The sequence below is a fragment of the Sorex fumeus genome, unplaced genomic scaffold (assembly GCF_029834395.1).
Source record: "Sorex fumeus unplaced genomic scaffold, SorFum_2.1 ptg000075l, whole genome shotgun sequence".
NCBI lineage: Eukaryota > Metazoa > Chordata > Mammalia > Eulipotyphla > Soricidae > Sorex > Sorex fumeus.
In genome coordinates, this window is record NW_026606132.1 from 21494290 (window position 1) to 21520455 (window position 26166).

The following is a 26166-nucleotide window of genomic DNA, read 5'->3' on the forward strand; positions in this document are numbered from 1 at the left end:
CATCGATTTCCTCGAGCAGGTGCCAGTAATGTCTCCTTTTGTTCCTGTCACATGCTAGTGTAGCCCAATGGCGTCTGCTCGTTCTAGGAACACAAAGAGCCTCAAACAGATCATTCAGGGTCTTGATGAAGAAGTATGACATTCTCATAGGTGGGAGGCCACGTGGTCTGTTAAGGTCCCGTTGAATCCAGTCTGTAATGGCTCTTGTCCAGCGGTCATCTCCAAATCTCATTACGTGTCCAGCCATCTGATTTTCAATGCGTTGGAAAAAGAGACAGTGGCCCTGATGCTTAACCATTAATGGAGGTCGGAATTCAGGATTCTCTCTCATTTGAGTGAAATGTGATACTCTAAGCATAGCTTTTTCAATTCCTCTTTGGGACACCCAAATAGCATTCTCATCCTGTTTTCATAGGGCCCAGGTTGATGAGGCGTATGTTAATGCAGGAAGAACGTGGAATCGAAGAGAAGTGCCTTGAGCTGGAGGTTTTTCGTCTTCTTAGCTCTTTCTTCGATGCTCCTGAAGGCATTCCAAGCTGCCCTCTTCCTTATGCGCAACTCAGGTGCCAGGTCATTCGTCTTGTTGACTTCTCGACCTAGGTACACATAACTGTTACATTCAGAGATGGTTGTTCCGCTGAGAGCGAATGGAATGTCAGGAATGAGACTGTTTCTCCTAAACATTGTCTTCGTGAGATTCAGCTGTAATCTGACCTTTCCACACTCACGGTTGAAGTTGGCCAGCATTTGTGCTGCTTGGCTAATGTTTGGTGTTATTAGAATGATGTCATCAGCAAAGTGGAGGTGGTGTAGCTGCTGACCGTCTATCTTCACTCCCATTCCTTCCCATTCCAGTCATCGCGTGACGTTCTTGAGGGTGGCACTGAAGAGTTTCGGTGAAATGGTATCAGCCTGCCAAACCCCTCTCGACATGGATGATCACTTCTTTGTATAATGGTGAGATCCTGGTATGGAATCTGTAATACATATCATGAAGGATCCTGATGTATTGAGTTTGAATGCCCTGATGACTAGGGCTTTGATGACCGATTCCATCTCAACAGAATCAAAGGCCTTCTTTAAATCAATGAATGTTTGACAAAGCAGCATCTTGAACTCCCGAGAACCTCAATGAGCTTGTTTATTGTGTGGATATAGTCGATGGTGCTGAATCCTTTGCGGAACCCGGCTTGCTCGCATGGTTGTCCTTCATCTAGTGTTCTGCCAATCCTATTCAGGATGACTTGAGTGAACAGCTTGTAGATGACAGACAACAGGCAGATTGGGTGATAGTTGCCAATGTCGTGGATGCCCCCCTTCTTGTACAATAGTACAGTCCTGTTGGTTTTCCATTGGGACGGAACCTTGCATTCAGACAGGTAGCGTGTGAAGAGCCGAGACAATGTATTGATGAGTAGTGGTGGCAGGTTCTTCAGGTGTTCAGGTCTGACCTTGTCTGGGCCAGGTGCTGTTCATTTCTTTACCAACAAAATGGCATGTCAGATTTCAGAAGGGAGAATGTTGGGAATGACATATCCATCCTGTGGTATTTGGTATGTGGGCAGGTGGACATGTCTATCAAAGAGAGCTGAGTAGAAGTCATGGATAATCTTCTTCATTGCCCTTCTGGAAGATGTGATAGATCCATCAGGACATCAGAGGGCAGTCATCTTGGTCTTGTAATTGGCAAAGGACAGGCGGATGTTGCGAATGCTTTTCCAAGCTTCTGTCATATCTATCAGCACTTCTGCTCTCCTCTTTGAGGTCTTCCTTGATGCACTGCTTTGCGAGCTCGGACGTTTGCCTGAGGCATGTGAATAATCTGAAGAGTTTTCAAAGACAGGTGGCATTTTGTGGCTCTCTCTCTCTCTCTCTCTCTCTCTCTCTCTCTCTTTCTGCGTTCTTAGCACAATCATGGAGGTGTTGAACCAGTCTATCATATTCCTTGTCAATGTTGTCAATGACGGCATCTTCCCATGTTGCCACAATAGTGCCAAAGAGTTCCCAGATGGTGGTCGTTCTGGGAGTTCTCTTCTTAAACTTTGCAGCCCTTTCTCCCCGCTCCATGAAGTAGAATTTTGCATGAAGGAGACGGTGGTCTGATCCCTTTGGGAATTTTGGGACAACAGCAAAATTGGTCAGGCAAAACCATTGATTGAATATGATGTGGTCAATTTCATTGTGGAACCGTCCACCGAGAAGCTCCCATGTCCAACATTTAGATTCAGCCTTCTGGAACTCTGCATTACCGTGGATGGTCTTGGTCAACATGATGAACTCAGACTGTCTCTCACCCTGTTCGTTCCATCCTAGGCTATGGGTCCTGATGTGGAGTTCTTTAGCTGATCTTCTTAGTCCTGTCTTGGCATTAAAACCACCGACAATGATCTTGTAGAAAGTGTGGTCTTTTTTTTTTAGTGAAACACCATGAGGTACAGTTATAGACTTATAAATTTTTGTGCTTGGGTTTCAGTTATACAATGATCAAGTACCCATCCCTCCACCAGTGCCCATCCTCCACCACCACGGGTCCCAGCATCCCTCCCACCCCCATCCCCCCGTCCCACCCTGCTTTTTTTTATAGAACTTCTCCAGCTCCATGTAGAACTTCTCAATTTCTCCTTCATCATAATTGGATGTTGGTGCGTAGAAAACGAAGATAGAAACTGCCAGCAGTGAGCCACATCTATTCAAGTGTAATCATCTGATTTGGGCTGTTAGGCATTCAAATGAATCAATGCTCATGGCCAAGTTCATGCTGACAAGGACACTGACACCACTGATGCCTCTTTTGTCGCATGTTCCGAGGAACATTTCTTCTCAAGTGTCGAAAACGGCGTGATGTGATTGATGCCTTCTCGTCTTGGTCAGATCAATGATGTTGTACTTGATCTTTTGCTCTTGTATCACCAGGTCCTCAATGGATGCATCTGATGCCAGCGTACATGCATTGAAAGTACAGACTGTCATTTTTCTCTTTGTTTGTTTTGGCAGCCTAGTTTGTCCTTGAGATTTTTATCAGCCTCTCCTTCCACATTCTTCTCAACGCTGCCATATTGGTGGCTCCTTCGGGGTCAGGGGGATGAGACCCATTGTAATTACTCGTTTTGGCATATCGAATATGCCACAGATAGCTTGCCAGGCTCTACCATGTGAGCGGGATACTCTTGGTAGCTTGCCAGGCTCTTCGAGATGGATAGAGGCTTTTGGGGTGGCCTCTAATCGCCCTTGTAGGTGTTCCCATATTTCAAACCATATTTGACTTCTATCAAATATGTTGTGTTGATCCTGGAAGATGGGTATTAAGTGTCTTATGATATGTTGTGTGGCTGCTTTGTGCCCGCATAGTCCGGAAAGCATCCTGGAGCGTGGCGACAGCTGGGTAGTGGAGGTAGTGGAGTTAGTGGAGGTCTGCTGGTGAGGTATTTATCTGGTACCGGTAGGGTGGGTCTGCTGTGCATAATCCAATCCCTGGGTCGCCAGTGGTTGTTGGAAGCAGACGGGGCAGGGTAGGGTGGAGTTCCTGGTTTTAATCCCTTCGTTACCTGTGGTTAGTGGGAGCAGGCAGAGGATCTCTGTCCCCGGGTCCATTGAGCCTGGAGTCCAAGGTCTGAGTTCCGCTTATCTTGTTCTATGGGGCTTCACTCGTGCATGAGTCTCGGCCCAAACGTCCGGAAAGCATCCTGGAGCATGGTGGTGGCTGGGTAGTGGAGGTAATTTGTTAGCAATTTGTTAGGAAGGAAAATTCTCAGTCACACTACAATTTACTGAATTAGGAGCTGAGTTTGAGCCCTAAAATCTGCGTTGCAACTCTCCCAGTTTACTCTGAGACACACACCAGGTTTGGAACCACTGGTGCCCAGTAAAGAGGGTAATATTTCAGAAATAATTCTGGGGGGTGCTAGGCCACACCTAGTGGTGTTTACTCCTGCTTCTGTGCTTAGGGATCACTCCTGGAGGTGCTGATACCATACAGGCTACCGGAGATTGAACCCAGATTCACAGTGGGCAAGTACCTTACTCACTATACTATCTCCATAGCCCCTAAAAGAGAATTTTGAAGAGATTAGCAAAGCTAGGATAAATGAATGCCCTTTAATAGAATTATAAAGAGATACTTTCTCTACTGACATTAAATTTTGACTGAGATTGAATATCATATTACTTTCATCAAGGTAAAACTACAACAGTCCTTGTGTTAGTTATTATTGGTGCTGTGGTGGTTATGTCTGGACTATTTAAGAACTCCTGCAATTGAAGTCATCTGAACTTAGCTCAGTGTTGTAGACTGACAAGATAAGCACCTTAAGTGTTGCGAGTTCTAAGGAGAAATCAATTTAAATGTTTGACTTGGTGATTCCGTCTTGTAAGAGAAGTAAATGGGACAGAGATCCTCTGCCTGCTCCCACTAACCACAGGTAACGAAGGGATTAAAACCAGGAACTCCACCCTACCCTGCCCCTTCTGCTTCCAACAACCACTGGCGACCCAGGGATTGGATTATGCACAGCAGACCCACCCTACCGGAACCAGATAAATACCTCACCAGCAGACCTGGTGAGGTATTTATGCCCTTAATAAAAAGGAAGACATAATTTCAAGAGTTCTTGGTGAAGTCAAAGATCAGGTTTCAAGGGCCTTGGGGATAGAGTGGACTGTTTGAATAGGTGCCAGGGGAATGACCAGAAGACTTGAATAACAGAAGTAGTGGTAGAGAAAGATTTTGATGAAGAGGGGAGATAGTGTTCAGCTTACTGAGAGCAAGGCCTTGCTAGTTAAAAAAGATTGGAGGTAAGCCTTTTTGTGACATACGCCGTGGTGCTCAGGGCTCACTCCTGCCTTTGCACTCAGGAATCACTCCCTGGCAGTGCTTGGGGGACCATACGGGATAATGGGAATTGAACCTCGGTTGGTTGCATACAAAACAAATGCCCTATGTGCTGTACTATTGCTCAGGCCCCACTATTTTTTTTTATACAACCACTTTGCTTTTCATGTGTTCTGGGTATCTTGTGAAGTAGTTTTGACGCATCTAATCCTCAGAAAACATCTGAGGATGTGGTAGATCTCGGGTTCCACCATAGAGTGCTGACAGCATATGTGTGACCCCCAAATACTATAAGTATATAGGCTAATAGGAAGCCAAACTTAGACTTTACCAAATTCCATCACTTAAAATCATTATAGATCATAGGGGCAGATGTAGACCATGTCAAAAATCTGAACAGCAAAATGAAACAGGACATGGTTCCTACTCTCCGGGTCCTTGCAATTTCATTAAAGTTCCAGGAAATCGTTGTGCAAAAATCATTTATAGAGCCAGAGAGATAGCATAGGAGTTAAGGCGCATGTTTTGCATGCTGCCAATTCCAGTTCTAATCCTGGCACCATATATAGTCCCCTAAGCACAGCCAGGAGTGATCCTTACACACAGACACCAGTCCTGAGTTTCAGGATAAAGAGAAAATCACTAATGGTGTAGATACTGTTAGGTACTGAGTGAGTACTATCTGCAAAAACCAAATTTGAGAATAAAGTAAAAGATTAATTCTTAAGAATTAAATGGATCAAAAGAACAGTTTTCACTTGGTGGATGAGGATAAAAAGGTCACCATGAAAGAAATCTATGAGATACCAAAGGGATAGGAGCCCTCTTTAAAATACACTGATATGTCATGAATCATGAATCATGACCATCCTGTTATTCGTCGATTGCCCCGAGCAGACCCCAGTAACGTCTCCATCCTAGTCCTGAGATTTTTAAGAAAGTGCTATATTCAAGGCTCACACGGCAGAGTCTGGCAAACTCCCCGTGGCATACCCAATATGCCAAATACCAGTAACACTGATATGGTGAAAGAAAAAAATTGTTTTCAATTTGGGCAGACAGAATTATATAATTTATATAGTAGTAGTAATAATAATTACAATGTATAGATTGATAATGAGCACAGACGTTTACATGGATAGTTCTAATCTAATTTTCACAGCAGATTTGAAGTGTTTGTATGGTCATCAATAAAAATATATAAAAAGAGGCTCAGAAAGCTGTCGGGATTTCAGTTACATTCACATTGCAAATGAGTGGCAGAGCAGGGACTGAATTTCAAACAGTCTGATGTCAGAACCTAAGCACCCAACCACCCTCCCTTATCAATCATTTAGAGAAATGTTCTGCTGGAGATTCTTAAAGGCTCCAGATGGGGGCAGACATGTTCAGTCAGCTCATCCCTCAAGAAAATAAATGCCTGGTGTTCCATTGTGCCTATATATCACATCTTCATAATCCATTCATCTGTCATTTAACACCTAGGTTGATTCCATATTTTAGCTACGTACTAAGCGCTGAGCCCAGAGTACAGGAAGGAGGACAGAGAAAGAAAGAATGCAAGGGGAGGAAGAAGAAGAGAACGTTAAATAATGGGGGGGGGGGGGGAAGGGGTCAGGGGTTTCGGTTAGACTGGTGACGTGGGAGGGTGGTATAGCAATATATCCAACGCACAGACTCAACAACAATGACATCTAAATGATAACACAGAAATTTGAAATGTGCCTGTTAAGGGGACAGGCGTGAGATATATGTGAACATGGGAACAATAGTGGATGGAAGATGACAATTGTGATGGTATTGGGGTTGAAATACTTTATGCTTAAAACCAGATTAGGGCTGGAGCGAGCTGCACGCAAGCCAACTTGGCCGATCCGAGTTCGATTCCTCCGCCCCTCTCGGAGAGCCCGGCAAGCTACTGAGAGTATCTTGCCTGCACGGCAGATTATCAATAATGTAAATAATTATTTTTCTCATTATATGTAAAAAATTTTAAAAGAGTTTCACCAATCTTCATCACCTAACATCATTATAATTCATATGGGCAGACGTACACCATGCCAAAATAAATTTTACTATTTCTACCAAACTTTACCCAATGCAGGGCAGGAGAAATAATACAAGAGGTAAGGCACTTACCAGCCCTGATTCTATCCCCAGCACCACCTATGATCCCTTGAGTATCACCAGGGGTCACTCCTACATACAGAAACAAGAATAGCACTCTATAGTTTAGTAAATGAATGATGGTGCTATTGAAAATATGATGGCGCTGTTTGAAAATTCTTAAAATATTGTATTGAGATTCTGTGGTTTACAAAGCTATTAATAATGGTTTCTTGTGCACAAAATTCCAACACCACACCCATCACCACAGTACCCACTCCCCTCTCCAATGGACCCAACACTCCACCTTCCTAACACTTCTCAATTCAATTGTGTGGGTCAGTTATCCCATTGTGTCGCCTTAGGAACTTTAACAAATATTATTTTCTTGTCATAAAGTGCCTTGTAGTGTTTTCCTCTTTCTGTAGAACTTCGAACCATTGTTTTTGTTTTATTTTTCCTGATTTCCTTTTGGTTCTCAATTTATGTTTTGCATTAAATATATTAGTTTTGGATTTTTTTCGGGGTGGGGCACACCCAGCGATGCTTATGGGTGGCTTCAGTGCTACACTTGGGAATTACACCTGGCAGTGTTCAAGGGACCATATTGGATGCTGGTGATCAAACCTGAGTTTCCCATATATAAGGCAAGCGCCTTACCTGCTTTCCTAACACTCCAGGCCCCCAAACGCATTAATTTTAATACCAGAATCATTTATATCCCTCGTCTAGTCAATAAAACAGAATTCAAAATGTCAATGGTATTTTCAAAACGATGTGTCTGTTCCTTCAGGATTCTGCAGAATGCTGAATTAAATAGAACGTTTCTCTTTGGTATTGCTCCAGACCATTGAGTTTCCCTTCCCACCCCGAACAGAGCTCCGGCAGCCGAACACCTCCAGAACCAGCCACCACCATGCTGAGACCACTCTCCACATGCATGAAGGTAGTGGCAGAGGAACAAAAGCATGCGGGTCCTGGAGCTGAGATCTCCAAGCCTGCTCGGATCGGGGCTGAGCATCCTCCACCCAGATCCTCCACCTTCCAGTAGACAGGGGTCACACCCACCAACTGGCCCCCTGGCACCATGTAATCCCATCAACGGCCAAGACCCAGAGACTATAAAACCCAGCTCCTGGAAGCTTATTATCTCATTCTTACTTTGGACAACCTGGCAGGCTACCAAATGTAACCTGCCCTCACAGCAGAGTCTGCCAAACTCCCCGTGGCGTACCCAATATGCTAAATACCAGTAACAATAATGGGTCTCATTCTCCTAACCCTGAAAGAGCCTTGAATATGGCACATTTTAAAATCTCAGGGCTAGGACAAAGGAGACGTTACTGGGGCCTGCTCAAGGCACTCAATGAACAACAGGATGATCGTGATCATGATTGTTTCTTTTTAGCAAATAAAAAGATAGAAGAAGAGTCTATCAAATATGAGCTAAGAGAGGAGTCTGAGCTCTGTCTGTAACTAGATGCAGCCGGTTATGTATGCTGATGTGCTATTGTAAATGAGAGCTACGGAAAGCATGAGGCAGTTACTGATGCAGAAATGGACCATTATGGACAGTAATTTCCCGCACTCTAGGATCCTAGAGGAGGAAGCCCTTCCAATGGAGCATTTTCATCAGAAAAAAAATTAAGACTTTACATGCCATTTTTAGCAGTTTTATACATTAGTAATTTAATGTACATTTATGAATGTTGGAGTCTTTGGAGAAAGGGAATGGAGTCCTATCAAAACAGCGCAGAGTCGGGACTACAACACCCACGTGCAATTATCTTGAAGTAGCAAAACCATCCGGATTCTAACAGAAATCACCGTGATTTAGGAATTCCTCCCCTCATATGCATTTTCCCAATGCCAAATTACAATTCTCTACCCTGAACTGTCAGTGGGAATGCAAAGTAGTGAAGTCATTGAGGAAAACGGTAGAGAGCAGTTCCTAAAAACATTAAATTGGAGCGACCATATGATCCAGCAATTCACTTCTTGGTATTTATCTGAGGAACACAAAACCACTAATTTGAAAAGATGCACATACCTATGTTCATTGCAGCACTATTTATAATAACCAAGGCGTACAGGCAATCTAAAACCCCAGCCACAGGTGAGTGGACAAAGAAATTGTGAAAAATATGTGTGTATACATGTACATATATACATATATATGCATGTATGTATTAAAATGCAGAGATGTATATCTATATACTAATGAAGCATTAAGGTAAAGGTAAAGGCCCTCCCGTTGATCGTCGATTTGCTCGAGCAGGCCCAGTAACGTCTCCATTGGAGACTTTGTTGTTACTGTGTCTGGCATATCGAATACTCTCGGTAGCTTGCCGGGCTCTCCGAAGCATTATTCCACTGAAAAAAGTAGAAATTCTGACATTTGCAACAGCATATATGAAACTGAAGGGTAATTATACTAAGTGAAATAAGTTAGACTGAAACTACTTTTTGATCTTATTTGTTGAATTAATGAATATTTAATAAAATGAACAGTCAGATACAGATACAGAGAATTGACTGCCAATTGACAGAGATGAGGGGCTGGGGATAGGGAAATGGGTGATGGGAGACAAAAGGTGAAAACTTAGACTAGTGAAACAAGTAACTTGGTAATATGCTATACAGTGAATATGGTGACTAGAGCTGATACTGCTTATATGGATATGTGATACTGCTTATATCTATCTGTAGCTAACAGGTTTCAAATACATATTTGAAAGTTGTAACAGCAGTACATCTTAAATGTTCTCATTACAACAAAAATAATTTTGCAACTATTACAGTGATGGATGTTAATTATAAGAATTATTTTATAGTATATACAAATTTCTAATCCTTATGCTATATATCTGAAATGATTATAGTGTTTTTTTGTGAACTATGGCTCAATAAAATGATACCTCAATAAAACTAAGCATTTAGGTCAAAATAGGTGAGCTGCTATAGGCACCTAAAATAAAAACATTATTTTCCAGTTTTATTAAGGCATTAATCATATATAATTAAAGTATATAATGTGATGACTTATGCATGAATTATAAAATTACTACCCCAATTAAGTTCATTAAGTTATCCATCACCTCACATAATTACCTTGTATTTTGCGAGAGTGCTTAAGATCTGCTCTCAGCAAATTTCAACTATATAATAGGGTTTAATTGGTTAAAGTCATCAGGCTATACATTGCAACCCCCAAACTTAGTATGAAATTTTATTATTCTTACCATTACTTTTGCTGTGGGGACCACACTTGGCAATGTTTAGGGATGAAAAGATGTCAAGGATGGAACTCAGGGCCTCTTGCATGTAAAACATGTAAAACATGTTGGCTACCATAACCCCACACTCATTGCAAATGCTTTGACAATAGCACTGCACTGTAGCACTGTCCTCCCGTTGTTCATCGATTTGCTCGAATGGGCACCAGTAACATATCCAGTCTGAGACTTGTTACTGTTTTTGGCATATCGAATATCCCCAGCCCCTCATCTCTGTCAATTGGCAGTCAATTCTCTGTATCTGTATCTGACTGCTCATTTTATTAAATATTCATTAATTCAACAAATAAGATCAAAAAGTAGTTTCAGGGAGTAGCCACAGGGAGCTTGCCAGGCTCTGCCGTGCAGGTGGGATACTCTCTGTAGCTTGCCAGGCTCTCCAAGAGGGTCAGAGGTAATTGAGCCTGGGTCAGCTGCCTGCAAGGCAAATGCCCTACCCGCTGTGCTGTCAAATTCAATGAAATCCAGGCTGATCTGGATAAGTGATACAGTGGTACAGTAAGAAATAATCCACAAAATGGGCACTGGTGGAGGGATGGATACTCGATAATTGCATGACTGAAACTCAAACACGAAAGTTTCTAAGTATGTAACTGTACCTCAGAGTGATTCACTATTAAAAATAAATCAATACATCAAGAAATAAATAAAAATTTTTAAAAAGATAGGCTACTTTAAAAATGAAAAATAAATCCACAACAGAACAAGAACATGTGAGAGGTATCAGAATGAAAACAATTCATCAAAATAGCACAGTTTTTGTGGGTGTAGCCCAAAATATCTGGCACTAATTCAATGTTAAGGCAGTGTTTTTTCATCTTCGAAAACAGGACACAACCCAGAAACTAGGCCAGAGTCTTCTAAGTTTCTCTTGCTGCAAGATGCAGTATGAATAGTTTTCAGAACAAGCTCGCCCCAAAAAGCACTATTGGGACTTGGTTACTACTGGATAAGCCATGAACTACCCAGTACGAATTCCAGCTTTGCCTTGGTTTCCCATCCTTTTAGGATATGTTTGTGCACTCACGCACATATCCTCAATATCATCTCAGTCTGACACTTTTTCCTGTGAAAATTCTGACTGATCTTGGCTTCTCTGTACAAGGCCTCCCCAGGGCTATTCCACTCCTGAAAAGCATCCACAATCAACACAATCAACACTATCAATCGCCAAGACCAACTTGACAGACCTCAGCAGAGTTGTGGAAAATAACGGTTTGAACTGCAGCATACCTGCGCCCCTTTTTCTCTTTTCTTTCTTTCTTTCTTTCTTTCTTTCTTTCTTTCTTTCTTTCTTTCTTTCATTCCCCCTGCCACTGCCACAGAGGAAAAAATCAACAGTGTTGATTGTGTTTCTTGCATATGACACTGATCGGGTGTCACATTCTAGGAGTAAAATTATGTTTTTCCAGACTTTTTTGCATGATGAATCTTCAAATATCATTAAATTATGTAGGAAATAAAATAATTGTCTCTCTTTTGCTCCTGAACTATTTACTTTGGTTATACCCCTCCCTCTACAATTCCTAATTGTTCAGTTGAGATTATGGAATCTGTCTTTGTAATATAAAGTATTTTTCTAGGAATAAGGAAAAAGAGTGAAAATACCAGCATTGAAAATACTAAATGATGTTGAATCTGGTGTAATACGTTAACAACATTAAAAATTGTAGTTACCAAGGTCAAAATATCATGTTCGTTATTTCCATCTCAAATATATCCTTTGGTTACTTAATTAACTTTAAAAGCATTGGGTCAATCATGTGAAACTGCCATTTAAAAAAATAAAAATAATCAAATACCACTAACTCTATGTGATTCAACCCAGATATATTATATTTTCAACCCATGTTTTCTGTTTCATTAGGTTTAGTGCCTTTTCCTTAGATCAAAGACCCACAATTAGTTTCTATTCTATTCTACTTTCTTTTTCAACACAGAGCCAAGTACAGTGTAAACAGTCAGTAAATGTTACTTTTATTATTTCTCTGTCATCGTCATTACCATCATTACAGCTGCATAAGTAGTTCTAATTAATATGACTTAAAAGCAAAAGTTATTAAAGGAACGGGCTTAAAGTAAATAGTGCTAAAGGAGAAAAACTCATCAGTGTGCAAAGACTGATAGAGGAGTGGGCACTTGTGCATTTCAAGGAACTGAGATGCTTTTGTGTCTGAGAAAAGCGTGAGAAGGGAAAGAAGAGATTGACTCAGAGTGGTGGGGCATAAGCCAGATGGCGAAGGGCTCTATAGATCCTAGTGGAGGGTACTGGTTCATTTCAAAGAAGAAACTGACATCATCACATGTGCACTGGAGATCTGTGGATAGAATTCATTCAGAAGGGTGAAAGGCAGAAATAGTATTAGCAATTGGAGGGTGACTGAATAATCCAAGTTAAAGATTGGGAGATTCTGAACACAAGACAAGAGTTTAAGATCAGCGAGAAGAAGAAGGAAGGAGAGAGAGGGCATCAGAAAGATAAGGAAAACAGATATTCAGAGAAAGAGAAAGACAGAGAGACAGACAGACAGAGAGAAAGAGAGAGAAAGAGAGAGAGAGAGAGAGAAAGAGGAGAAAAGTGTCTGCCACAGAGGCAGGTGTGGGGCTGGAGAGAAATTGGGGACTCTGGTGGTGGGAAATGTTCAATGGTGAAGGGACAGGTGTTGGAACATTATATGACTGAAACCCAATCATGAACAACTTCATAACTTTATCTCATGGTGATTTAATTAAAAACTAAATTAAAAGAAAGAAAAGCAGATGAGTTTGCTCAGATATGGAGTATAAAGCCACCAAGAAATGGATTAGATGATTCTAGTGCAAAGAAAGACTGAGATACGATCAGGAGAACCGGGAACCATTATGGGATAGAAGGGAGAAGGGACTTGGGATAATCGTGGCGGGATCTTGAAACATTAGTGGAGAGAATGATGTGACAGCATGCAACTACAAAATGACTTCATTGCTATCATAAACTGTACCTCAATAAAAAAATTTAAAGAAAAATATGGCCCATGTAAATGTGGGAAAGATCAGCTTTCCTTTTATTAAATTGCTATTCCCTATAACCTTTGACCTATGATGCAATCACTACTATTATTATAATGCCTTGAAGTAGAGATCTACCGTAATGATTAATATTCTAAAATCTGTGGCATTGTTTTTTAGTGGCTGGGCAATAGATATTGGGTTGTAAGGAAATAGAGACAGGAAGCTAATAACTTGGGGGAGCTACCTCATTCCATAATTAAGCATTTGGTAAAATATTCTTTGAAAACACAGAAGACAGACTATGAACATATTGAACTGGTAGCTCTTAGAGAGAACTTTTGAAAAGGCCAGAATATTAGTGCATACTGATGGTTGTAGAGCGATAGTACAGCAGATAGGGCACTTGCCTTGCATGTTGCTGACTTGGGTTCAATTCCTCCGTCCCTCTCAGAGAGCTCGGCAAGCTACCAAGAGTATCCCACCTGCACGATAGAGCCTGGCAAGCTCCCCGTGGCATATTTGATATCCCAAAAACAGTAACAAGTTTCACAATGGAGACATTACTGGTGCCTGCTCAAGTAAATCAGTGAACAAGGGGAGGTCAGTGCTACTGTGCTACTGATGGTTGCATCTGTGTTTAGTAAGTTGATGCTAACAATATATTTAGCTAGGTGTCGCTGGAGCCCCTTGTATGAGGGGGCGGGTTGAGTTTCCCTCCCTGCCCCGAGCAGAGCCCCGGCAGCCGAAGACCTCTAGAACCAGCCACAACCATGCTGAGACCACTCTCCACACACATGAAGGTACCGGCAGAGGAACAAAGGCATGCATGTCTGGGGGCTGAGATCTCCAAGCCTGCTCGGATCAGGGCTGAGCATCCTCCACCCAGATCCTCCATCTTCCAGTAGGCAGGGGTCACACCCACCAACTGGCCCCCTGACACTGTGTAATCCCATCAACAGCCAAAACCCAGAGACTATAAAACCCAGCTCCCGGAAACTGGGACATCTTATTACCTCATTCTTACTTTGGACAACCTGGCAGTCTACCAAATGTAACCTGCTCTCGTGGCAGAGTCTGCCAAACTCCCTGTGGCGTACCCAATATGCCAAATACCAGTAACAATGATGGGTCTCATTCTCCTAACCCTGAAAGAGCCTTGAATAATGCACTTTTTCAAATCTCAGGGCTAGGGAGAAGGAGACGTTACTGGTGCCTGCTCGAGGCAATCGACGAACAACAGGATGATCGTGATCATGATCATGATCGTTGCAAAACTAATAAAAACTCAAGAGAGTATACCAAAGCTTGCATGTATAAATGAAAAAAAAATGAAGAAATGAGCACAGAAATTTGGAACATCCAAATAGGATAAAAAATGCTGACTACTTTTGGAATCCAAACCCATGGAACAAGACTGACAAAGACTTTGCACAATAAATACCCATTTAAAATTTACAGTTAAGCAAAGAAATTCATTTAATGGGATTACAACTTTACCAAGCCTCTAATCTCATATGGTTTCAGAGTAGTAACATTAATTTAAGGGAGAGGCAGCAAGTAAGAAACTGGAAAACAGCGAAGACTCAATGATGTCTAAGAAAGATCTCTGAGAAATGGTACAATGAGCTCTTTGTGAGTAAACGGAGAAGAATCCTCTAATGGGTGCTAAAATGATAGTACAGTGGGGTGGACACTGGCTTTGCACTGGGCCTAGCCAGTTTCGATCCACAGCACCACATAAAATCCCCTGATCCCTGCCAAAAGATATCCGTAAGCACAGAGCCAGAAATAATTCCTGAGTCCCACTGTGTGTGGCCCCAAAACCCACAAAAATGAGAATCTTATAATGCTTTCCCAGTAATAATATTCAAAAATGGGAATTATATAAAATATTAGTTACATACTATAGATATGGACTGGAGCAATAGCACAGCGGGTAGGGCATTTGCCTTGCATGCGGCTGAGCCAGGTTCGATTTCTCCATCCCTCTCAGTGATCCTGGCAAGCTACTAAGAGTGTCCTGCCCGCACGGCAGAGCCTGGCAAGCTCCCCGTGGCATATTCAATATGCCAAAACCAGTAACAAGTCTTACAATGGAGACCTTACTGGTGCCCGCTTGAGCAAATCGACGAACAATGGGATGACAGTGCTACAGTGCTTCTATAGATATAAAAATATTGTCACTGTCACTGTCCTCCCGTTGTTCATCGATTTGCTCGAGCGAGCCCAGTAACATCTCTATTTTTTGAGACTTGTTACTGTGTTTGGCATATTAAAAATGTCACGGGGAGCTTGACAGGCTTTGCTGTGCAGGCGAGATACTCTTGGTAGCTTGCCGGTCTCTCTGAGAGGGGCAGAGGAATCGAGCCCGGCTTGGCTGTGATGGCTGCGTGCAAGGCAAATGCCCTACCACTGGGCTATCGCAAAATTACATAATAATATAAAGATCTCTGTTAAAAATGTATTGGGTCCCAAACTGTTATAAGAAGCACATTACAAAACACTTGTATATTTGCCAGAGATGCTGCTGCCCCACATGCCTGAGAAAGCCCAGTGTGAACAAGAACCAGGGAAAACTAGTCCAAAAGGTTTTGTAACTGAATGCAGTAAGGAATTGCTGTAAGACACAGTGATGAGGGGCTATAAGTTTCGGAGAGCTACCACAACAAATACTGCAGTTGAGATGGCTCCGCCAAAAATTTCCTTCTCACAGTTCGGGGGGCTGAAAATCTGAGCCTGAGGTGGGATCAGAGCGGCTGATTGTTCCTGAGACCTCTTCTCAACTTCTCCCTGGCTCCTTGCACAGCTCTTTTCTGTACCGGCCCACCTCTTTCATGAGGCTCCATCTCCTTTTATAAAGGTGTCAGCCAGCCTGCAGTAGGGCCGGCTGTGAAGATCTCATTTTCATTTCATCAGTTCTTCAAAGGTTGACTCTCCAAATAGAGTTGCATTTTGAGGTTTTGAGGCTTTAGTCTCCGACATATCATGGGGAGTTGCTGGGAGGAATTGGGATGTCAGCTGATGTGACTGTTTGGGCTGATAGGCTTACGGTGCATAGCTAGAATGAAACTAAGGAATGTTCTGGATAGAATCTATCAGGAAACAGGACAGTTCTTTGATTTATTATCATAACTTGTATTAAGCATGTAGAAGGAACGTTGTGAGGCCATGGGTACCAGAAATGGGTGATGTTGTTTATTTATTTATTTATTTTTGGCAACAGCTGGTTGTGCTTAGGGCTTACTCCTACCTGTACTTAGGGATCACTCCTGGCAGGGTTCAGGGACCATATGGGGTGCTGGGAATAGAAATCAGGTCCGGCATATGTTTGCCTTGCTATCACTTCTACCTAAATATTGGTTATTTTTGGTTGTTGTATAATACTCTTGCTTTTCATTTGTGTTTAGTCATGATTTCTGAATGATCTGGTTCTTTCGCTTCATTCATCAAGGTTAAACAGTCAAACACAGTAACAACAAAGTCTCCAATGGAGACGTTACTGGGCCCGCTCGAGCAAATCGATGATCAACGGGAGGACCTTTACCTTTACCTTATTCACCAAGGTAATACTGAGATGAAATACTATTGATTCAAATGCTGTTAATATTGTACAAAAGTATTAAATGCTATTAAATCAAATGCTATTGATATTATACAAAAGTAATTTTCAATGTTTTTAAGCTTGTGGATAGGCACTATCTATGGACCAACAGTTGGAAATCACTGTTGTATGGAATTGTCTGTTTTAGTCGAGAACACCATGGCCTAGCTATTTACCAGTAAACACTATGGGCTATATTTAGTCGCCTGGCCTGCTCAGCTGTCAGCTGTTAGAACTATTATTCATAACTTCCTCTCCCACTTTGGATGTGGCAATGAAGAATAATGGACAATAAAGAGTATTCTAGAATGTGTAGCCAGAATGTAGTGGAGCTCCTCCAAGTAAACACAATTAGGGGCTTATCATAGAACTTTATTCAGTGCTATGACAGGAAAATTTCACAGTATCTGTTCATCAGAATTCTAGTATTGCTCTAGATTCTGGATTTCTCTGTTTTCCAGTTGTTCATTTTGAATTTGATTTATTATAGTCACCACTGCTTATCCCACCATTCTATACTATGTGTCTATAAAAGAGATATTGATAATTCACCTTCCCTTTTTAGGTCATGGGTCATCAAAACATAAAGTGCCATATAAAATTTTATTGAGATAAATTCAGTGACTACATGAGATTTGGTAGTGTTTAAGATAAAGTGCTCTCAGAGGTGCATCATGTGTGAAAATGCTGTGAAGAAATATTTTGGAAAAACTGAAGTAATAGGCAATTGTATTTTGGGGTAGCCACACCCAGTGGTGTTCAGGGTTTGCCCGTGGCTCTGAATTCAGGGATCACTCCTAGCTGAGATCAGGGGTCAGTTGGGGTGCCATAGATTGAGTCCATTTCAATCATTTGCAATATTCAAGCACTGCAATTATTCATATATTTTTATGCATTCCTTGTTAACCAGAAGAACAACATCACAGGAATTGCTAGCAAACCAGTAGTGATAAACTGAATTTCTTTGCCTCCCTTAATTCAAACAGAGGTATATGAATGAAATCATGCCAGTGAAATAGGACAATGATGTGTGCCCTATACGTGCCTGATCACTTCTATCTCTGAAAATTAGTTTTCATGTCCTTTAAGCTTTCCATCTGATCTGGGAGATTATCATGCAGACCTAAGATGTCAAGTATAACAGTGGTAAGTCTTCATCGATTGGGAACCACTTAGTAAATGTTCATCTTTTACTTTTAAATGAGAAGTGAATATATATTTTAAACAGGCCTCTATCCAGTTGAATGTATATTCATTCCAACAGCTGCTAATACCATAATCTCAGTCCTAATTAGCATAATTATTGATTGATGAACCCATTAGTTGTTGGCTTCTGTCTACAAAAATGTCCATAAACTCTTAGTAGCACAAAAATTCTCAAGGAAGGCACATTTTTACTTGCATATTTAACAATATCTAGGTTATATTCCTACGCACCATTAAGGAAGTAAACCCAACTTACTAGTTGTCATGTAGATCACTGCCCAAGGAAAATGCCACTGAAGATATCAGTATTAATACACCTTTTATTTTTCTCTCTTCAAAATACTTCTAAAAGGTGCTCAGTGGCAGAATTGGTGTTTGAATATTATCTGTAATGAACTATTGTTAACTTTTATGAAAATAAAATATATATAAAGAATATTTGTTCATTGCAACACTCTTTACAATAGCCAGAATCTGGAAAAGAACTGAGTGCCCAAGAACAGATGACTGGTTAAAGAAACTCTGGTACATTTACACAATGGAATACTATGTAGCTGTTAGAAAAGATGAAGTCATGAAATTTACATACAAGTGGTACTACATGGAAAGTATCATGTTAAGCGAAATGAGTCAGAAAGAAAGGGATAGACACAGAAAGATTGCATTCATCTGGGGAACATAAAGTAACAAAATCAGAGACTAACACCCAGGAGTAGCTGAGATTAGTACCAGGAATTTTGCCCCATGACTTGGAGGCCAGCCACATGTGCTAGGGGAAAAGGAAGCTCAGATAGAGAAGGGAGCACCAAATAAAGGGTGTTGGGAGGATCCTCCCAGGATGGGAGAAGTATGCTGAAAGTAGACTATAGACCAAACATGATTGCCACTCAATGCCTCTCTTGCAAGCCACAGGACCCAAAATGAGAGAGAGAGAACAAAAGGGAATGCCCTGCCACAGAGGCAGGGTGGGATGGGGGGATGGGGGTTGGGAGGGATGCTGGGACCCATGGTGGTAGAGGATGGGCACTGGTGGAGGGATGGGTACTTGATCATTGTATAACTGAAATCCAAGCACAAAAATTTGTAAGTCTATAACTGTACCTTATGGTGTTTCACTAATAAAAAAAAGAATATTTCAAGGGATAAGTAAACCAGGAAGAAATTACACTCTGAAACATATATGAACCAATGAGGGGCCAGAAAAATACTCAATACAACTGCTTTCTTATATTCAAATAATGAAAGAGAACAAAGAGAAGAATTCTGTTCAGAATTGTTCCTCAGAATATCAAATACTTTGGAATTAGCTTAACTAAGGAGGTAAAGGACCTGTATAAAGAGAACTACAACTTAAAGATTGGAGACTTACATAGTCAGCAACTGGATAAAACACCTCTCCCCACCCTTAATAATTTTACATCAGTCCACAGTCAAAATATTCTTATGCAGCTGTGGGACCCATCCACACAATCAGAGGGCCCGGGGAGAAATCTCATCCATCTGTTTCCTGGGTATTAGACAGAGACATTGATCTTGGACCTGGACCTGACAGTGGCCTATAAACCTGCCCCAACTTCTCAGCTGTGTGCAGAGAACCTCAAGAGAACTGTCGTAGAAAATTGTCCACAGATGAGAGGTCAAGTTGCAGCATACCATTACAGCAATAAATACGAGTTTCACTAAGAGAAAGAATAAGAGCACCATTGACTTAATTCTTGTTACCCAATGTGGCACACTCACTGTGAAGGGAAATCTTTTGATCCTTGATTTTTCCTGCCAAGGAACATACACCATGCCTGTGCATGAGCACCTGGCTTCCCAGCCATGTGGGATGCAATCGCAGAGCTCATTTCCCTATAGTTAGTTCTGAATTGTGAGCTGTATGACTAAGGTTAGAAGGAGGCTTGGTGAGTAGCAGACAACACACTTGAAACACATTTAAAGGAAGTGGATTCAACAATATGCATCAAAGACTCCATCAAGAAGTCTACCTACAAGCCACTCAGATACCTGGGATACTTGAATAATTTGGCTTACCTTGGTTTGGATAACCTAAATTGAGCCATGGATATGCCCAGTGTTGCAGAGGGTTCAACCTGTCTATGTATGAATAGAAGAGGCTGTGGCACATATATACAGTGGAATATTATACATCCCATAAGAAAGGAGAAAATGTGTCATCTATCACAATATGGATGGGCTTTGAGAGCTTTATGCTGTCAAATATTCAAATAATGATAAATATCTCATGAATACACATATGTAGAATCCAGCTGAATCCCCATCATAGAAAATGAGTAAAATGGTAGTTACTAGTTAGTGGTGGAGGGATGGAGAAACTGAAGAAAATGGAAAGATACAACCCAAAGGGTAACACTTCTGATTATAACATTAGTAAACTCAGAATATATATGATGTATCACATAGGTAAAAGGTAACTTGGTGAGGGGGTGGAGGTGATAACTAACCCTAGGATAATAATACTTGGGTAATATCAAGTTGTATCAAATTATCATGCTGTAGACTTATAAAATGACCAATGTTAATTATATCTCAAAAAGGGAAAATTAGAAAGATCACATATTCATACTATTAAGAATTTTAATTTATTTATTTTGGTTTGGGGCCACACCACAGCTATCCAGGGATTACTCCTGGCAGTGCTCAGGGTAACATGTGCTGCTGGGAAACAAACCCAGGTCTCCCACATGCAAAAACTGTGCTTACTCAGTTGAGCTCTCTCTGTGATCCCTTAATATCACTTTTGAAATAATCAATACAATGCCCTCTATCCCTTCTTCCCAATTTGAACCTTTACTGAGAATATATAAAACACATTTACAAGAACTTTTCCCAATGCATTCTACTTTTAAATAGCAAAAAGAGTGGATTTTTTTTCTTTTTTTTATTGAATCATCATGAGATACAGTTACAACACTTTCATATTTGAGTTTCAGTCATACAATGATCAAACACCCATCCCTCCACCCAGTACACATTTTCTACCACCAATGTCTCCAGTATCTCCCACGCACCATCCCCACCCTCTCCCTGCCTCTATAGCAGATGAGTTCCCCCATAGTCTCTCTCTACTTTTGGGCATTATGGTTAGCAATACAGATACAGAGAATCTAACCTGTTTGGTCTTTTATCTACTTTCAGCACACATCTCCCATCCCGAATAATCCCTCCAATCCCCCATCATTGCCTTAATGATCCCTTCTATATTCCAGTTGTGTTCTCCCCCAGCTCATGAGGCAGGCTTCCAACTATGGAGCAATATACCTAGGCCTTGTACCTACTGTCATTGGATGCCAGTCTCATATCATGTTATTTTATATTCCACAAATGAGTGCAGTCTTTTTATGTCTGCCCCTCTCTTTCTGACTAATTTCACTTTAGCATGATACACTCCATGACTACCCACTTATAAGCAAATTTCTTTACTTTACCTCTGTTAACAACTGCATAGTATTCAATTGTGTAGAATGGAATTTTAAAAAAGTTTCTTTAACCAGAATCTTTTCTTGGGCACTGGGGTTGTTTCCAGATTCTGGCTATTAGAAGAAGTGCTGCAATGAACATACAGATGCAGATGTCATTTCTACTGTGCTTTTTGCACTCTTGGGATATATTCCCAGAAGTGGTATTGTGGGATCATATGGAAGTTCAATTTCTAATTTTTGAAGGAATGCCCATATTGTTTTTCAAAAAGGATAGACCAGTCGGCATTCCAACCAACAATGAATGAGAGTCCCTTTCTCTGCACATCTGCACCAGCGCTGGTTGTTCTTGTTCTTTCTGATTTGTGCCAGTAGAAAGAGTGAATTTGTGAGAAACATGGCAGCTAATTTATAAAAAAAAATACTATTCTTTATTATCAACAGTTGAAAATCTCTGATGTTGTACGTTCAACTTACTTCTACTATACCTCGCAATGAGAGGCGTGATAGGAACTAGAATCCTGAAATAGGCCCTCCCGTTGATCGTCGATTTGCTCAAGCGGGCCCAGTAACGTCTCCATTGGAGACTTTGTTGTTACTGTGTCTGGCATATCCAATACTCTCGGTAGCTTGCCGGGCTCTCCGAGAGGGGCGGAGGAATCGAACTCGGGTCGGCCATGTTGGCCGCTTGTAAGGCGAACGCCCTACCCGCTGTGCTATCGCTCCAGAATCCTGAAATACTACAAACAAAACTCCCTCCATATGCCTTCATCTTTCAATTTTGTTGTGTGCCCTCTAAAATTACTCTTCATAAAAATCTCAGAACATAAAATTCCTTACTTATAAATTCTATAAGAGATATTAAAAATCACTTGGCTTAATCCTCTCTCTTTTTTTCTGTTCATTACCATTTTAAACACAAAAAATGAACATTAACCAACTTACTATTTTTAACTTATAATTTTAACTAGTACATTATAGCAACATGAGAACATTACATTTTCGGTTTTCACACTATCTCTAGGTAATAGAATTTCATATTATTTCACTTGTAATATGATATTATATGAGATAACATAGAGGCATAGTGAAGTTTATCCAGGAAAAAAAACCCAATCTGATAATTCAATATTGACTTTTCTGTCATTCTTCTGTAAAATATTATTTTATGTAGTTTTCAATGTTTATCTATAAATGATCACAATATTCAGAACATGGAGTATTCTACTTACTTCTTGGTAAATTCTTCACATTTCCTGGATTTTCAAAATTCTCCTACAAATATTCTATTAAACTTATTTGAGTAGAGAATCAGTAAGATGAATATTTCAAAAAGCAAAAATGCAGTTACAAATCTAAAGCATTTAATACTTAAATACTTGCATGCCATGATCACGCAGGTCATTTTCCCAGGGCAAGGCATCTCCATCACACTCCAGATGTGCTGACCCCTGCAATTTCCCCAGATGTGGGAAATTCGACTGCACAATTTGTGGTAGTGGGGGACTGCATTCGTGCTTCCCCCTGTTTTTAAGAAAGTAAAAAAATGTTTTTAACTAAGGCATTGATAGGAAATTTAACAAGAATTTTATGTCCAAAAGGCCACAAGCACATACACACACACAAGGCTATGTGTTCAAAGAACAAAAATATTTGTGCTGGATACAAGTCTAGAAACTATCAAGAAAATTCTTCAAGTATAGGACCTTTAATGAAAAGTAAGCAATAAATATTAAGATATGTGGTACATAAAAAAAACAAAGATGAGCCCCCAGGGTCGAGATCACAAAAGATAACAAATAATTCATTAATTATTGATGATTTGTGAATATAATTGGGAAGCAATATGATGTAGTAAAAAATATCTTTAAACTACTTCGAAGTCCTTTAGGAACTCACTAGCTAACTAATTAGCTAAAAGTAGTTAAATATTTATGAGTGTCCAGAAAAAGAATAAACAATGGAATGAACTAAGCTCCTAACCATATGCAATCCTTGAATAATAGCCTTGCACCTCGCAATGTGAAAGGCTGTATCCTATTCCTGACTTTTATAACCTTTTTCTCACAATACTCACCTTTCCTGTCACTGTCACTGTCACTGTCCATCGATTTGCTCGAGCATGCCCAGTAACGTCTCCATTGTGATGCTTGTTACTGTGTTTGGCATATCGAATACATCACAGTTAGCTTGCCAGGCTTTGCTGTGAGGGCAAGATACTCTCGGTAGCTTGCCGGGCTCTCTGAGAAGGGTGGAGGAATCAAACCCGGGTCGGCCGGGTTGGCTGTGTGCAAGGCAAACACCCTACCCTCTGTGCTATCACTCCAGTCCACTCACTTTTCCTATCATTAATAATTTCTAAAAATTTCTTTTAATATTTTCCTCACTATGTTTTTCCTCTTTATTCCAATAGGTACAATAAGGACGTTAATCACACAGACATCCCAGAGTTTGCTTTGCAAATAAATATAGAGGCACATAATATTAAGAATTGTTATGGTTCTTAGATTACTCTGTCTAAAACTTTACATAAGAAATACTCAGTTGGACATCGTAAAAGATTTTATTGTTTTTCTTCTTGCAAAGGACAGGAAAGCAAGTCCAATGTAGACTTTTCCAAATTTTATGTACAGTATTTATAAATGAGAGAAAGAATCCAGAGTTCTGACATCCGTCGACGATCAAGAATCAGGGACGCTGTCTCATTTGCCAAGGTGTCGAAAATCAGATGGGCTGGTCACGTAATGAGATTTAAAGACGACCGCTGGACTAGAGCTGTTACCGACTGGATTCCACGGGATGTCAAAAGACCGCGTGGCCGCCCACCTACCAGATGGTCAGACTTCTTCGTCAAGATCGTGAACGATCAGTTTGAGGCCCTTCATGTTCCCGGAGCGAACAGATGCCATTGGGCTACACTAGCACGCGACAGGGACAAATGGAGACGTTACTGGCGCCCACTCGAGCAAATCGACGACTAACGGGAAGTTAAGTGATTAAGTGATTAAGTGAGTATTTATAAATTAGGTAAGATATTCTTTGCTTGATTCTCCTCAATTCCGATAAACTCCTTAACCTGTGAAACAGTGATCTTTATTACTACCCATGAAACTGGGACTCTGTAGTGAGATACCAGGAAATTTTTCTGAACAAGCTTACTAAGTATTAACTCTATGTGTTCCTTACTAGTGGGCTGGTCACAACTGATTAAAAAAGAATCACACTAAAGAAATGCTAATCTAAGCAGTGCTTTAGTGAAGGAATTCTTTTGATTAATTGTGACTTGGTAGAAAGAATATACTCTTGTGATCAAATGCAAACAAGTGTATTGCCATGAAAAGTAAGGGGATTCAGTGAACAAATCTGACCCAGAATTTCAAGGGCTCAATGAAAACTATCTTCCTTTTATGCATGATTCATTCAATTAACATAAGCATAACCACAACACACTTAACTGTGGTTATAAAAGTTTAAGAAAGTTAAAGAGCTTTTCATATATTCATGAGAAAATGTAAAAATGGTACTACCCAACTGAATAAACAAGTAGTCACAATTAAATATCCTCAACCTTTTTCTTTGGATCCGAGGTCAGTAAATTGCTTTAATGAAGTATGTAATCTTGAGATACAAAGTTTCCTGTAAATGTCTAATTAGTACGCTAGTGAAAACAGAAACCTGGTGTAAAAGGTGTGTTGGTCATCTGACAAGGGGTTGATATCCAGGATATACAAAATACTGGTTAAACTCCACAAGAAGAAAACATCCAACCCCATCCAAAAATGGGGCAATGAAATGAACAGAAACTTTCTCAAAGAAGAAATCCGAATGGCAAAAAAGCACATGAGAAAATGCTCTACATCATTAATCATCAGGGAGATGCAGATCAAAACCACAATGAGATACCATCTCACACCTCAGAGACTGGCCCACATTCAAAAGAACAAAAGCAACCGATGCTGGCGTGGATGTGGCGAGAAAGGGACACTCCTTCACTGTTGGTGGGAATGTGCACTGGTTCAGCCCTTCTGGAAAACAGTATGGACGATTCTCAAAAAATTAGAAATTGAGCTCCCATTTGACCCAGCAATACCACTCCTGGGAATATATCCCAGAGAGGCAAAAATGTATAGTCGAAGTGACATCTGCACTTGTTTGTTCATTGCAGCACTCTTTACAATAGCCAGAAACTGGAAGAAACCTGAATGCCCAAGAACAGATGACTGGTTAAAGAAACTTTGGTACATCTACACAATGGAGTACTATGTAGCTGTTAGAAAAGATGAAGTCATGAAATTTACATACAAGTGGTACAATATGGAAAGTATCATGCTAAGCGAAATGAGTCAGAAAGAGAGGGATAGACATAGAAAGATTGCTTTCATCTAGGGGATATAAAGTAACAAAGTATGATATTAATACCCAAGAATAGCTGAGATCAGCACCAGGAGGATTACTCCATAACTTAGAGGCCAGCCGGGTATCCTAGAGGAAAGGGCAGTTCAGATAGAGAAGGGAGCACCAAATAAAGGATGTTTGGAGGATCCTCCCAGGAGGGGAGATGCATGTCAAAAGTAGACTATGGACTGAACATGTTTGCCACTCAATGCCTCTTTTGCAGACCACAACACCCAAAAGGAGAGAGAGAACACAGGGGATTGCCCTGCCACAGAGACAGGGGGGATGGGGGGATGGGGG

General features: G+C 40.7%; 1 non-coding gene across 1 annotated transcript; it reads left to right on the forward strand.

The window, feature by feature from the left end:
* The first annotated feature begins 22838 nt into the window (after positions 1 to 22838).
* Positions 22839 to 22998, forward strand: LOC130038463 (U1 spliceosomal RNA). The gene has a single exon (XR_008794696.1). It is a non-coding gene; the product is annotated as a U1 spliceosomal RNA (small nuclear RNA).
* Positions 22999 to 26166: the final 3168 nt, after the last annotated feature.